Here is a 12,707-nt window from a genome sequence, read left to right on the forward strand (position 1 = left end):
AACCCTGATTTTCTTCTCATTGTACCTTCTAACCTATAGAAAGGGAGCCTGCTAGAGCTCCTTTTATATCCCTCCCCTCAAGGAAAAAAAAAGTTTCATTTTAGCGAATGTCTAGGATTGGAAAGACCTTCCAGTTGGGGCATTCTCCTACTACTGGCTTTTTGTGTTTGTGTGTATGAATGTGTGTGTGTGTGTGTGTGTGTGTGTGTGTGTGTGTGTGTGTGTGTGTATGCGCGTGTGTTCTCTTGGGTTTGGTTTTGTTTCTTGAGGCTGCTTGCATGCTTTAAAAGGAAGTGACTAGTTTGGCTGAGAGCTGTGAACTGAGTCAGGTAAGCCATGTCATGTTGTGGCTCCACCAGAAAATGGAGGAGAGCAGGCTTCCAGGAGACAAAGCTGAGATGAGAAGTGTTCATAAAATTATGGATGTTCTCCATTTTGAAGCTCTGCTTGTGATGGCTCGTTTTCTCCCCCCCCCCCCCCCATTTCTTCCTTTTCCATGTGAAACCTTTTGGTGGCTCTTCAAGATCACTTCATTTGTGCAAAGAAATGGAAGGTTTAAGGAAGTTCTCAGGGTTTGGGTTTTTTTTTTCTCCTTCAAGGAAATCATTTCACAAGTTTTTGTACCTTTTGTTTACATTGTAAAGACAACTTTTGGATTTTTTTTTTCTTTTGATTATTCCTGCAGGGCTTTTGACCTCTTTCAGGAGAGTGAAAACATGAATTTAACATTTTCTGGGAAGTCCTCCTCAGCTTTTAAGTGGCTTACATTCTGCTGCAAGCCATCCTGATGTTGTTATGCATCCATATGAGAGGGAGGTGGAGGTGGAGGTGGAGGTGGAGGTGGTGGTGGTTCTAAACCAGTCATTTGGACTACTAATAGTAAGATTTGAGAGTAGTTCTATCTTTGAGATGCATTAGATTGAAAAACTCTCAGTTGAATTTCTGCAACAAAACAATGCTGCAAGACCTCTGAGACGCTCTAGAGCTTGCTAACATCAGGTTCTTGGGCTGCTATAGTTCCTTTCTCAAGTTGTTCCATTTCTGTAGTAGACTTTAAATCATTTTGTTTCACTTTTTTCCCCCCTATTCTGCTATTTTGGGTATCTGAAAGTATCAAATACTGAAACTCTTTAGAAATACCAGTATGTTTCCTTCACAATGTCACTATGGAAACAAGTTTTAAAATATTATGTCATTTGGGCAAACCTTACATTGAGATATCTTCACTTTTTAATTTGAAATAATTTATTGCTGGCTTTTTTTGTAAAAAGGCATTTCTGGAAATGAGTGATTATCAGGGGGGGACATTCCTTTCCCCCCAGTCCACACACACATATATTCAAACTGGCAATTAGAAAATCCATGTAATTGACCAAAGCAAAAATATGAAATCTTGCAGGAATTTGGAGAAACCAAGGATGATGATTTTCAACTAGAGTTAAGGTAGCCATCTGGAGTATGGGGAGAACTTCAAAGGTGAAACATGGGAGGTAGGTGAGGAAGTTTTAACTGTGCAATAAGAAAAGAGGAAAACTTGGATCAAGGACATTGAAAAGAATTCATTTACAAGTAGGGGGAATATAGAAAGGTACAAAGAAGGTGGTTGACTTGTCTTAAGTTTTATTGGCAGTTTAGGTTTCTCTAGACTACTCCTCCCAGTTGTTTTTAATTGCTTTTCTTCCTTATAAATCAGAACAAAATAATAAAAAAAAGATTCGTGCAATTTTATATATTTTGAAGTGCTTTAAGACCCCAGATCCAAGTGTATTCTTTTGATAAAATGATAGTAATTTCATTCATGTGCAGTAAATGTGAAAAGTTTCACTTGTGACAAAAATCACAGTTTTGAAACCACATTGTTGGGCCATTAATTGAGTATTACTTTTCTCCTGAGGATGAAATGAAATTATAAAATATATAATACTTTCATTCATAATTATTTACAGTCAACATAGGCATACTTCACATAAAGTTGTCTCAATCAAAATATTTCATAGCAATAGTGTTAACAAACTGTTACCAAGTACTCTACTATAAAGTTGTGCAAACCAGTGATAAGGATGTTTGGGCTATTGCTCACATATAACATTCTTTTCCTATGAAACTAATAGTTCTTCATAACATTTGTTTTATCACTGCACTTTTAGAAACTGATTAACAATGGTAGGTAGGATATATGTATACATTCAAAGCTGACAAGTACAGTAGGAGAGCTCTCTCTTAAGTTTTCAGTTGTGATTCACATACAAAGTAAATTATTCAACCCCTTTTAAAAATGCCTTATTTGTAGCATTTGAAATAACTTGGAATCTGAACATTATTTTTTTCCTTATTTTCTTATTTCAATTCCAATATTACCATAGAATGGGCCTGTAGTTAACTATATCCAGTTGGATGCTCCAAGTGTTCAATATGAATTTTATATGGAATGCATTAAAAAGAGGGGGGGTATAATATGGCAGGAGTCAATGAGCAGATTAATATATGATTAATTTCTGATTTATATTAATATGTATTTTTAGGTTTCTCTTGAAAAAGAACAAATGAATTTAAAAAAATTTTAATTAAGTTAGTGCCATGTCATAGATTAAACAAGCTAGACTGACTGAATTTTTTATTTTTTCAATTAGTTTGTCCTTTAAAGCATATAAAAGTTAGGAGGGTTTTGAGTGGGAGTAGTTAGATACATAGATAACTAGATATTTTTATATTTATATAATGCTTGTATATACATGTTGTATTTATTTATATACATAAGTATATGTACATGTATGGATTTTATGTATATATGTATACATATATATTATAAATATACTTTTTAAAGGTAAGATAGTATTTGTGTATGTTTTATACTGTAACCCAAAAGACAAATCCATTAACTCCTTTGCTCAAAAAAGGATGAACAGCATGATGTATCAACCTTTATTGCCTGAAAATTTTTTTCAGATATGCATATTTGAGTTGCAAGTCAAAAGATGTGTGTTGATATATGCAATAATGTGAGAAATCCAAGGAGTTACATTTCTAACTTCCTTCTTCCTTGATCTACAAGTCAGAAATCCTATTTTGTTTTTGGATTTCAGAGTGAGGAAGCTCATTCTATAAGTCTTTCCTAAGGAACATTTACATCTAGTAGAGATGATTCTGGAGATGGATGTAGTCCATGAGATTCAGGTCCACTTAATAAACTCATCTTGGATAATTGTATTTACATGATAACTTTTATGTTTGTTTGGGTTATTGTCAATCAAATTCAATGATCACATTACTTGAAGACTTAGTTTTCTTCATTTTTACACTTTCATATGGGCTACAACTTCTATAGAAAAGGAGAGAGAGAGAGAGAGAGAGAGAGAGAGAGAGAGAGAGAGAGAGAGAGAGAGAGAGGAGTCTTCCAGAAAACAATGAAAATCTTGCTATACTAATAGATTTTATTGTATTTGTTGTTAGTTTTGTCAGAAAGAAAAGAATCATAAGGGGGCCTTAGATAAGGATCACAGTTTCTCTTTTGTGGTCTTTAAAAGGTGCCAGTCTAGCTTGTCTAAGTGCCTTGATTCCTCATTTTCTTGGTTTAGGTAATTTCATTCCCATTCGTCTTTGGTATATGCCTTTATCAAGTTCATGGTTCATTGGTCATGGGATAGTGAATTTATAAAGCAATACTGAATATTTTAAGTTGATGGTTGAAAAACAGAGTTGCTATTTCACAATCTGGTTCATAAATGTAGTGGTGTATATATATATATATATATATATATATATATATATATATATATATACATGCATATATATGTGTATATATATATATATATATATATGTCTCAAAATGTGATATAAGCATATAAAGACTAAGGAAAATCACAGGAATAAAGGGAACATATTCAGGGCCTTTCACTGAATCCCAATATTAAGAACCAATTCAACTTTGTTTGCCATTAAAAAAAGTTATGAAGTTCTTACACTAGCTAATGGCTTAGAGGTAAGTAGTTGTTAGAGAGCTATTAATTGATTATGGGGAAATGAGTGAGGAGAGCAGATAATGTTAGAAGAAAATTCTCCTCCCCATGTGATATGCCAAGACATCTGGCAGATGTTATGTTGGGGCCCTAAGGAATGGACAGTTTAATTTTAGCCCTAGCAAGGAAATGGGAAGGTCTAAGCTCTTTTAATAGCACAAGCCCCAGTTTAGGGGAAGGTTGGGAAAGAAAAGAGAAAGAAAGAAAGGAAGGAAGGAAGAAGGGAAGAAAGGAAGAAATAAAAGAAAGAAAGAAAGAAAGAAAGAAAAAGAAAGAAAGAAAGAAAGAAAGGAAGAAAGAAAGAAAGAAAGAAAGAAAGGGAAGGAAGAAAGAAAGAAAGAAAAAGAAAGAAAGAAAGATAAAAAAGAAGGGAAGAAAGAAAGAAGAAAAGGAAGGAAGAAAAGAAGGAAGAAAAGAAGAAGGAAGGTAAAGAAGAAGAAAAGGAGAGGAAAGCTTTCTTGAAATTGACATCTAGAAAGCAGATTAGGGTACTTGCTAGAGAGATTTTTGGATGATGAACAAAAAATGTAGTTTTATTATAGCAACAATTGATTTAATCAGAATGAGAGAGAGAGAGAGAGAGAGAGAGAGAGAGAGAGAGAGAGGAGAATATCTAAAGGTATTGCTTTGTAATAACTAGAAGATGGGCATTGAGTGATTAGTGAATATTCCATATTTAATTTATAAATCAGTTATTTAAACCCAGAAACAACTAACTACTTAAAAGTTCAATACCTCTGTTATACTAATGGGGCACAACTATTGATCTTTTTAGTTCAATTTAATGTGCTGCAAACCTGTTGACTAAAACTTGTTCCTCTGACAGAAAAAAAAAAAACTTCTCTGAGTAGTTGTTTGGTCCATTTCCATAGCCTTTAAACTCCTTTGTGTTGGCTAGGTACTTTCTTTGAAATGCTCTACTCTGCTTTCCATTTCTTTTTATCTAGTGCTAGGGAATCCTTTCAAACTTTAAGATATTTAAGGTTAAATAAGACAGAATTCATCAAAAATTTTGTAAACCTTAAGAATCTATAGAAATGTTAGAGAAATTTCATGAGTGATGATGATGATGATGATGATGATGATGATGATGATGATGATGATGAGGTGTGGGTGATGCCTCTGTAAAACTGAGTTACCTTTTATAAGACATGAACTTTGACGAGTGTATTCTGAGGCTCTATTTTTCTAATTGAACAGATTAAAACTGGCATTTTCTTTGATAACATTTTGTAATACAATGAATGGTGGAGAGAGTTAATGAGATTTAATATAATTGTTGGTGATTCTCCAAAATCAGAGTCCCATCCAAAAATGTATCCTCCACACATTTTCTAAGTGCTAAGTTTTCTAGTGTATTAATGGGTAGCCATGCATTTTCCCTATGTGTGGCAGTGTAATAGATTATCCTTAAAAGGACTCATCAGCATAGAGCAAAGTTTTAAACTGGAGCCCATGGGACGTCAGCAAGCAAGAGTCTTGAGAGTGCAAAATGGGTTTCTATTTGTTTTTACTTTTCAGTAAGTGAAAGTAATTTTCAGAGCAACAGGGAATGAAGTGTTGAGAATTTTTTTTAATATTTTAAAGTATTTCAGAGTGAGAACAAAAAAATGTCTAATCCAAGAGGGAAATTGAAAAAAGGTAGCATAGGACCCCTGAGCTTCTGGCAGAGATACAGTTAACAGTGTAAACAGTTGAACTTCACTATGGCACTTCTCCAAATGAGTTGACTGTCGAAAATAAAATGTTCCAGAAGAACTGGGAGAACAGGAAAGAAGCTAAAACAGCATGGTTTGTATGCCAGTGCTAGAGGAAGAAAAAATAATAATAATAAGGGATAGGGAGGTAGGAGGGCAGGAGAAGATAATGATCACAAGTTGGACTGTTTTAGGGATAAAGTCCTTCAGAAGATGTTTCCTCCAAGAGAGGGAACTTTGATTTATAAGAATTCAGATGATCCTTGGAGTGTTTTTGAAACCTTTTTAAAATTCTTTTGTTCCCTTGTATCTAGAAGACAACACACACACACACACACACAAACACACAGAGACACCACATACACACATCAAATTGAATAGTTTTAAGTTCACATTTTCAGTTTTGGAATTAACATAAAATTTGAAGCTTAGTTATTTTTCCTTTCTAACATATTTTGTCCATCATTGAAAATATGGGCAAAATTGTAAATGATTATAATTATAAATAACATCAACATGATGATTTTTTTTTTAGGATTACTAGTCAACAAATTAGTTGGCTATTTAGTTTTCAATTCAATAGGTATCTCTCAAGGACTCCTTCGAATTCAGTACTGTGTTAGGCACCAGTCATACAAAGATAAAAATGGCAATTGTTCTTGCTCTTAAGGAGCTTATTTTATGGATGGAGGAAGGCTGTAGTGTGTAGTAATATTGGAAGAAATATCAAAGTGGTGGTTCTTTATATAATTTCTAACAAAAACTACAAATATTGTCACCAATGAAACTATTGTCCACCATTTCAGGTGAAGTGATATCATTAAAATGTTCTTGAAATTGCTAGATGGAGCAAGTCTTAAGTTATAGTTGAACTGAAGGGTTTTTTTTTTCCCAAGGTCATAGGCATTTGGTATTGATTTCCTAGCTTTCATCTGTTTGCTTGTTCAGTTCACTTCGTGTTGCTCCTGGATATTAATAAAATACATCTGTGATGCCTGCTAACTCTTTAACCCAGACTTGTCCCCAAAAGCAGAGCCTACTGTTGGGGAAAGAGGGTATGATTAAACAGGAATTAGGTTGAGGAAGTTTCTGGAGCTTCCAAAGAAGAAGCCTCTTCCTCCCAAGAGGTTATTTACAAAAAAAAAATCTGGTTAGATACACACATTTCACTCTTTTTTCTTTTTCAAAGAGGACAAGAATTGAGTTGCATTCTGTAATAGAGAGAACACTATTAGAAACAGGAACTGGTTCCTAAAACATATCAGGATAGCTTTGTATTTTAATAGAAATATGAGATCAGGGACAGAGTAGGAAACATTTGCTCCAGGTGAGGAGGCAAAGACTTCTGTGGATTCAGAATGGTTGGAGGACAAAGGGAATTGGAAGCTCAATCTAGACAACTGTGTCAAAAGTAATTAAGCCAAGGATTTGTGGAGAGGCTTATCCACCATGAGGAGGGGAGGGGGGTACAGCTGGTGAGGGCCCCAAAAGCCCTATAAGCCCTTGTCTGGCCAGTTTAACCAGAACACAGTTGAAGCCTTCCAATTTTGGAACTTTTTTCTCTCTTCACAATTCAGGATAAAGAAGGTAAAGCTATGATTGTTTGGTTTTCTAAATGTCAGTAAGCAGCCTCTTACTTCACCTGGCGTGTGGGTGATTTCTCACAAGTGAGAGTTCTCCCTGTTAACACTGCAAATGTACCCATAATATTGTACCTGTTACTAAGAAAATAATTGATCAGTGGCCCAAAGTGGGATCCTCGAAAGATGTTTGCTACACAAGGGTTCTAGCACTTAACCTGCGGATTAAGAAATGGGTTTCTAAACCATCTCATTTCTATTGCTAATGAAAAGCTTTAGAAGGGACCTGTGAATTAGGGCTCCAGCTGCTATCATGGTAGGGGAAGTTAGGTCTTGAAAGGATACTTGGATTAGGCGGTCAGAAATGCAAACAGTAGCATCCAAGCAAGTAGAAAATAGGCAGGGCTGTTAAGCAAACAGAAAAATAGGCTAAAGCATTCCATAATTATGTAGTGGAAATTTGCTGGTAATAAGAGATTACCTAGCAAGGTGGGAAAGGAAAGGAGAAGAGAGGCAGTGGAATGATTCACAAGACAAAGCTAAAGAGGTCTGTGTCCTGGAAAGAGCCTGCAGGAGAAAAAAAAAGGTGGTCTTTCCTCTGAAGGTACATATAGGGCATTGGAAGAGGGTGCTTTTAACTTGAACATGTGAAATTCAGTTAGGTACCTTTCTGTATCTAGTCCTGAAGCTACAATAGATAATAGTATTTTAGAAGCCTTTCACTCAAGGAATCAAATAAGGATATGGTTAAACTGGTAAAATTAATAAGAGTTGTACAGGAGAGAGAGAGAGAGAGAGAGAGAGAGAGAGAGAGAGAGAGAGAGAGAGAGAGAGAGAAAAACTGGACCATAGAAAAAGCTTTGATGAAAGGAGAATGGATAGATAGATCACTTTAACTTGGGAGGGTGGGGTAGGGTGGGTGAAACAGGATCATCTTAGATAAAGGTTTCAGGGAGGAAAGAGCATCTGAATTAAGCCTTGAAAGAAGAGACTCAGGGATGGACTTCAACCTTCAGAAAAGCATATTCCAGGCAAGAGGAAACAGAATTAACAAAGGCATAGAGAAATAAGAAAATGAAATGGTGAGATTGATGAATGTGTCCATATTCTTTATATCTCATCTTTTGCAAAAAAAAAAAAAAAAGGAATGTTGAATTTGGAGGCTACATTATATGAAGAGGAGGTGGTTACAAATAGGATCTGTGATCAGGAAAAGGAATAGACTGTATCAATTGGTTAAATAGGTCTGAGTGGAAATTACAGAGGTGACAGCTCCTTGGAAATAGATGAAGTGGAGAATGGAGAGCACGGCAGAAAATAGCTGCATTATTAATGGAGTGAAAATGTGATAGTTCTGTCTTTGAAGCTATCCATGGGGCTTTCTTTACCTACACTGGTGAGAAATAGGGAAAAAAATAAAGAAAAAAGCAGGAAAGAGGAGGCCACTTGATTATAACAAAAAGGAGACAGTGTCTACATGCTTTCACTAGTTTGGAATCATATGACTTGCTATAGCTTCATGTTAAGCAATTCATTGATCTCTTATTGGTTGGTCAATCCAGTTCTGTCATCTATTAATATGCTGCATCCAAGATTTTCAGTTATGATGATGACTGGTGGGATTGCATCCATGAAGTACATGATTGATTGCTTAGTGACTGATCTGCCAATATTAGATTTAGGCAATTATAAGTCTATTCTAACATTCTTTAAATTAGGTCATTGCCTTAAGATGATAAAAGCTTTAAAAAATCAGATAGAGAGTGTGCAAGTGTGCCTGCAGAATAGACCATTTGAGTTTTTGAATGGATATAAAGTTAATTCGTGTTCAGAAGACTTTAATTTAGTATTTAGTAACTACAATGAGGAAAGGAATACTTATGGAAAGGCTCATTATAATTTGAATGTCAAAGTTCAGCTATGGGATTTTTTTTTTCTCTTTCTTCTGCTATCAATTGAGCATTGTCAGTTCCAGGAATCTCCTGTTTCCTAACACTGGATAAGAACACTGTCTAGAAGGAGAGTAAATTTGATTGCATAACTGAAAAGTTCTGCCAACCACCTAGATCTTCAGGAAGTCTTGAGTTTAACCTACTGAACTGAACCCCAGAAGACCCCAGTAGACCCTTTTTGATGAGAGAGGGATCTGAGCTACACTGAGTTATTTAGGGTTGATAAAAATCTCTTAGTTGCATTGTGGTGGGTACATTGAAAGAGTATATTTAGGGTACTAAAACCTGAGTTTTCCAGTGATTCCTAAAGATAAGTTCCAAAGTGATCAAACAACTTTCAGTGATTTTGAAGGAAATCTTAACATGTTGAAAAATTAGTTATAATTTATTAGACCTTTATGATGTTTTAGACCCCTTCTAGGTCTAATCCTATATGGTTATAGGTAGATGGATTAATATAAGGTGATTGTAAGTTATAAGTAGATAAATTTATATAAGATCTTTCAATTTAGCATAATTTGATAATAGTATGTGCCTCATTTTATAGTTCTGTGCTATAGAGGTAATGTTTACAGTAAGAGGATACCATGCTGGAGTCAAGTTAGAGAATGAACATATGTATGGTGCACCAATAAATCTATGTATTATAATGCAGAAATATACTCTGAGTCATGCTGTGTATAATAACTCTTTTGAACTCCAAATTTTGTGTGCACTGCAGAAAAAGATACCTTTTGAGGTATATCATTAAAACTTTTGATATCTACTACTCTTCTAATTCTTGGTGGTAGACGCTGCAACTGATTAGGATCCACAATGGAAATAGTTTCAAATATTTCCATCCTAAAGTGGAATTCATTGATTGAAACTAGCTCTATCAATTTTAAGGTCAGTTTCAAAAATGATGCAAGACTTCTGAAGTTGTGAACATCTAGCATTGAAGCACAATGAGAAGATCATGGTAATAACAAATCAAGCATCTTGATTTTTAACTATCTTTGGGAAATATCATAGTCCTTTTTACACTAGAGGAGCTATTACTCTTAGAAAGTCACCTTTAGTAGATTAGACAATGGACTGCATGGGGAAATGATCTTTTAATAAGGTACTAATAGGTAAAAATGTTTCTGGGCCTGGGACCTACTGAGAGTTCCTGAATCTCAAGTTTGGGAGAAACTTTGAGAGGCTATTCAGTTGATCACCTATAGTTTCAAATCAAGAATATGTCTTGATAAACAAAAGTCTACCTATCTATTTTCCCTGCCTAAGGTTTCTGGAGATTAAGTCTTTGTAATCTAGTTCTTTGATACTGAAGTCAGGTGATGGATAGGGTGGGAGTGAGGAAGCCCTGAGTTCAAATCCAGTCTCAAATACATCCCAGCTATGTGACACTAGGCAAGTTACTTAACCTCTGTCTATTTCAGTTTCCCTGACCTTCTCTTTCCTTTCCTTTACTTCTCTGCTCCCTACCCCACCCCTGTGTCTAATTCTCACATTAAGAAGGTCTTCCTTAGACAATGGTGATTATAATTAAAAAGCACATCAAAACTTTTCGTAAACAAAAGAAATTGCAACAGGGCTTTCCTGAAGTTTGTTGAAACTAGGTGACTGTGGCAGAGCTGGCAAAATTAATTATTAATACTACTTTAATCAGTAGCCCTAATTTTAGTGGATTTGGTCTATAAATTCTAATTTTTTCTTCTAACCTGGTCTGGAAACTGTTGGGTCACTGAGAGATTTTTCACTGTTATGATCTCATTCACCAAGCATGTAGTAAGCTTCTATTTTGTACCAAGGTCTGTCTGTTAAATGCTGGAGATAAAAACAGCCCCCTGCCTTCCCAAAACTTACATTCTAATGTCTATAAATAAAATATGCAATATATATATATATATATATATATGTGTGTGTGTGTGTGTGTGTGTGTGTGTGTGTGTGTGTATGTAGAGTAAATGGAAGGTAACTTCTAGAGGAAGGCATCAGCCCTAGGGAGAGAGACCAAAAAAGGTCTCCTGATGCTGACAGGAACTGAGTCTGTAAAGATTCCAAAGGTATTGGGATGGGGAGTATTTCAGGCATAGAAAAGTCAGTACAAAGGTTGTTAATAGGAGATGGATCGAGTGCTATGGAATAGAAGAGGAAGTGCACATAATTCAGTATGGTTAAAAGGCAGAGTAATGTGTGAGGGGACTAATATGTGAGAAAACTGGAAAGGTAGGAAGGGGGCCAGTTTGGGAAGACATTTAACAACCAAACAAGGAAGCTGATACCTGATTGTAATGGTAAAAGGGAATCATGGGAATTTATTATGTAGGAGAGATGATGCAGTCAGTCCTCAGTTTAGGAAGATCAGTTTGGGAAGGAAAACTTCCCAGAGGTTTGAGGTAGAGAGACCTTTTAACAGGACATTTTCACTAATTCAGAAAAGTCAAAGGGCTTGAACTAAGTTGGTAGCTGAGTGAGTGTTGAGATGGTCATCTAAGAAAAATGTTGTGGAGTTTGAAAGTTTAATATTTGGCAATTGTTTGTATATATGGGGTAAGTGAGAGTGATTGATGGTAGGAATGATGAGGATGTTATTGAGGTCCCAAAATGGGATGACTGGGAGAATGGTAGTGCCCCAAACAGTCTAAGTGAAGGATTTAGGAGAAAAGTGCCCCCCCCCACTTAGGCAAGAAGTGAAATCCACCTGGGACACTCTGTTATTGTTTAATTCAGACCCCTATTAGAAAGAGGACCTAGACATTAATATCTCTGTTTGGAACAGAATTCCAATTGGGAATGGAATCTTTGATTTGAGGTCCATGCCAATATAATTAGTGTATAATAATTCTTCAAGGCTGTCCAACAAACTTAAGATATGTGGATTTTTCATTTTGTGCTATTAAAAGCATCACACTTTGACTCGGAAAACGAGTTGGCATGCTAGGGGGCTTATAGAAAAATTGAACTCTTCCTTTCAATTTTCCTGTGGAAATTTAAGCTTCCTGCATCCCTCAAAAGGTACATTCCATTGTTTTGCAAAAAGTGACATGTTGTGGATCACATAAAATATCACACAGCTTAAGAAGGCAGAATTCTCCCCCTTCTACTTGAATGAAAGTTCTCACCTTGAGTTCCAGTCTCTCTTTCATTCTTGTCTTAAACTAATTTTATTTAGCTTAAGAGATGAAGAGGTATGTGGGAACAGATGTCAGCTGTAGCAGAAATCCATACTTGCTCTTTGGCCACTTGAAGTGTTTCAGGACAGTTCACCCATCCTCTTCTCTGACAGGTGTCATTAGCTTGTTAGTAATCAGTTCCACCTACAGGTCCTGAAATTAGTAAGTGTTGCATGTTATACAATTTATTAGTGGAAAAATAAGATAATCTAGGCCACTCGTTTAATTAGCTTGTGATTGTTCAATGGCTGCTACACAATCATTTTCATAACCTTGTTTCCAGACAGCAGCTCCAAGAATC

At 35.6% G+C, this 12,707-nt stretch overlaps 1 protein-coding gene across 10 annotated transcripts in view; it reads left to right on the plus strand.

The window, feature by feature from the left end:
* ZNF462 (zinc finger protein 462) overlaps positions 1–12,707 on the plus strand; it is a 155,295-nt gene that overhangs the window by 1,957 nt on the left and 140,631 nt on the right. The window lies entirely within an intron of this gene.

Source organism: Macrotis lagotis, chromosome 8 (genome assembly GCF_037893015.1).
Source record: "Macrotis lagotis isolate mMagLag1 chromosome 8, bilby.v1.9.chrom.fasta, whole genome shotgun sequence".
Taxonomy (NCBI): Eukaryota; Metazoa; Chordata; class Mammalia; order Peramelemorphia; family Peramelidae; genus Macrotis; species Macrotis lagotis.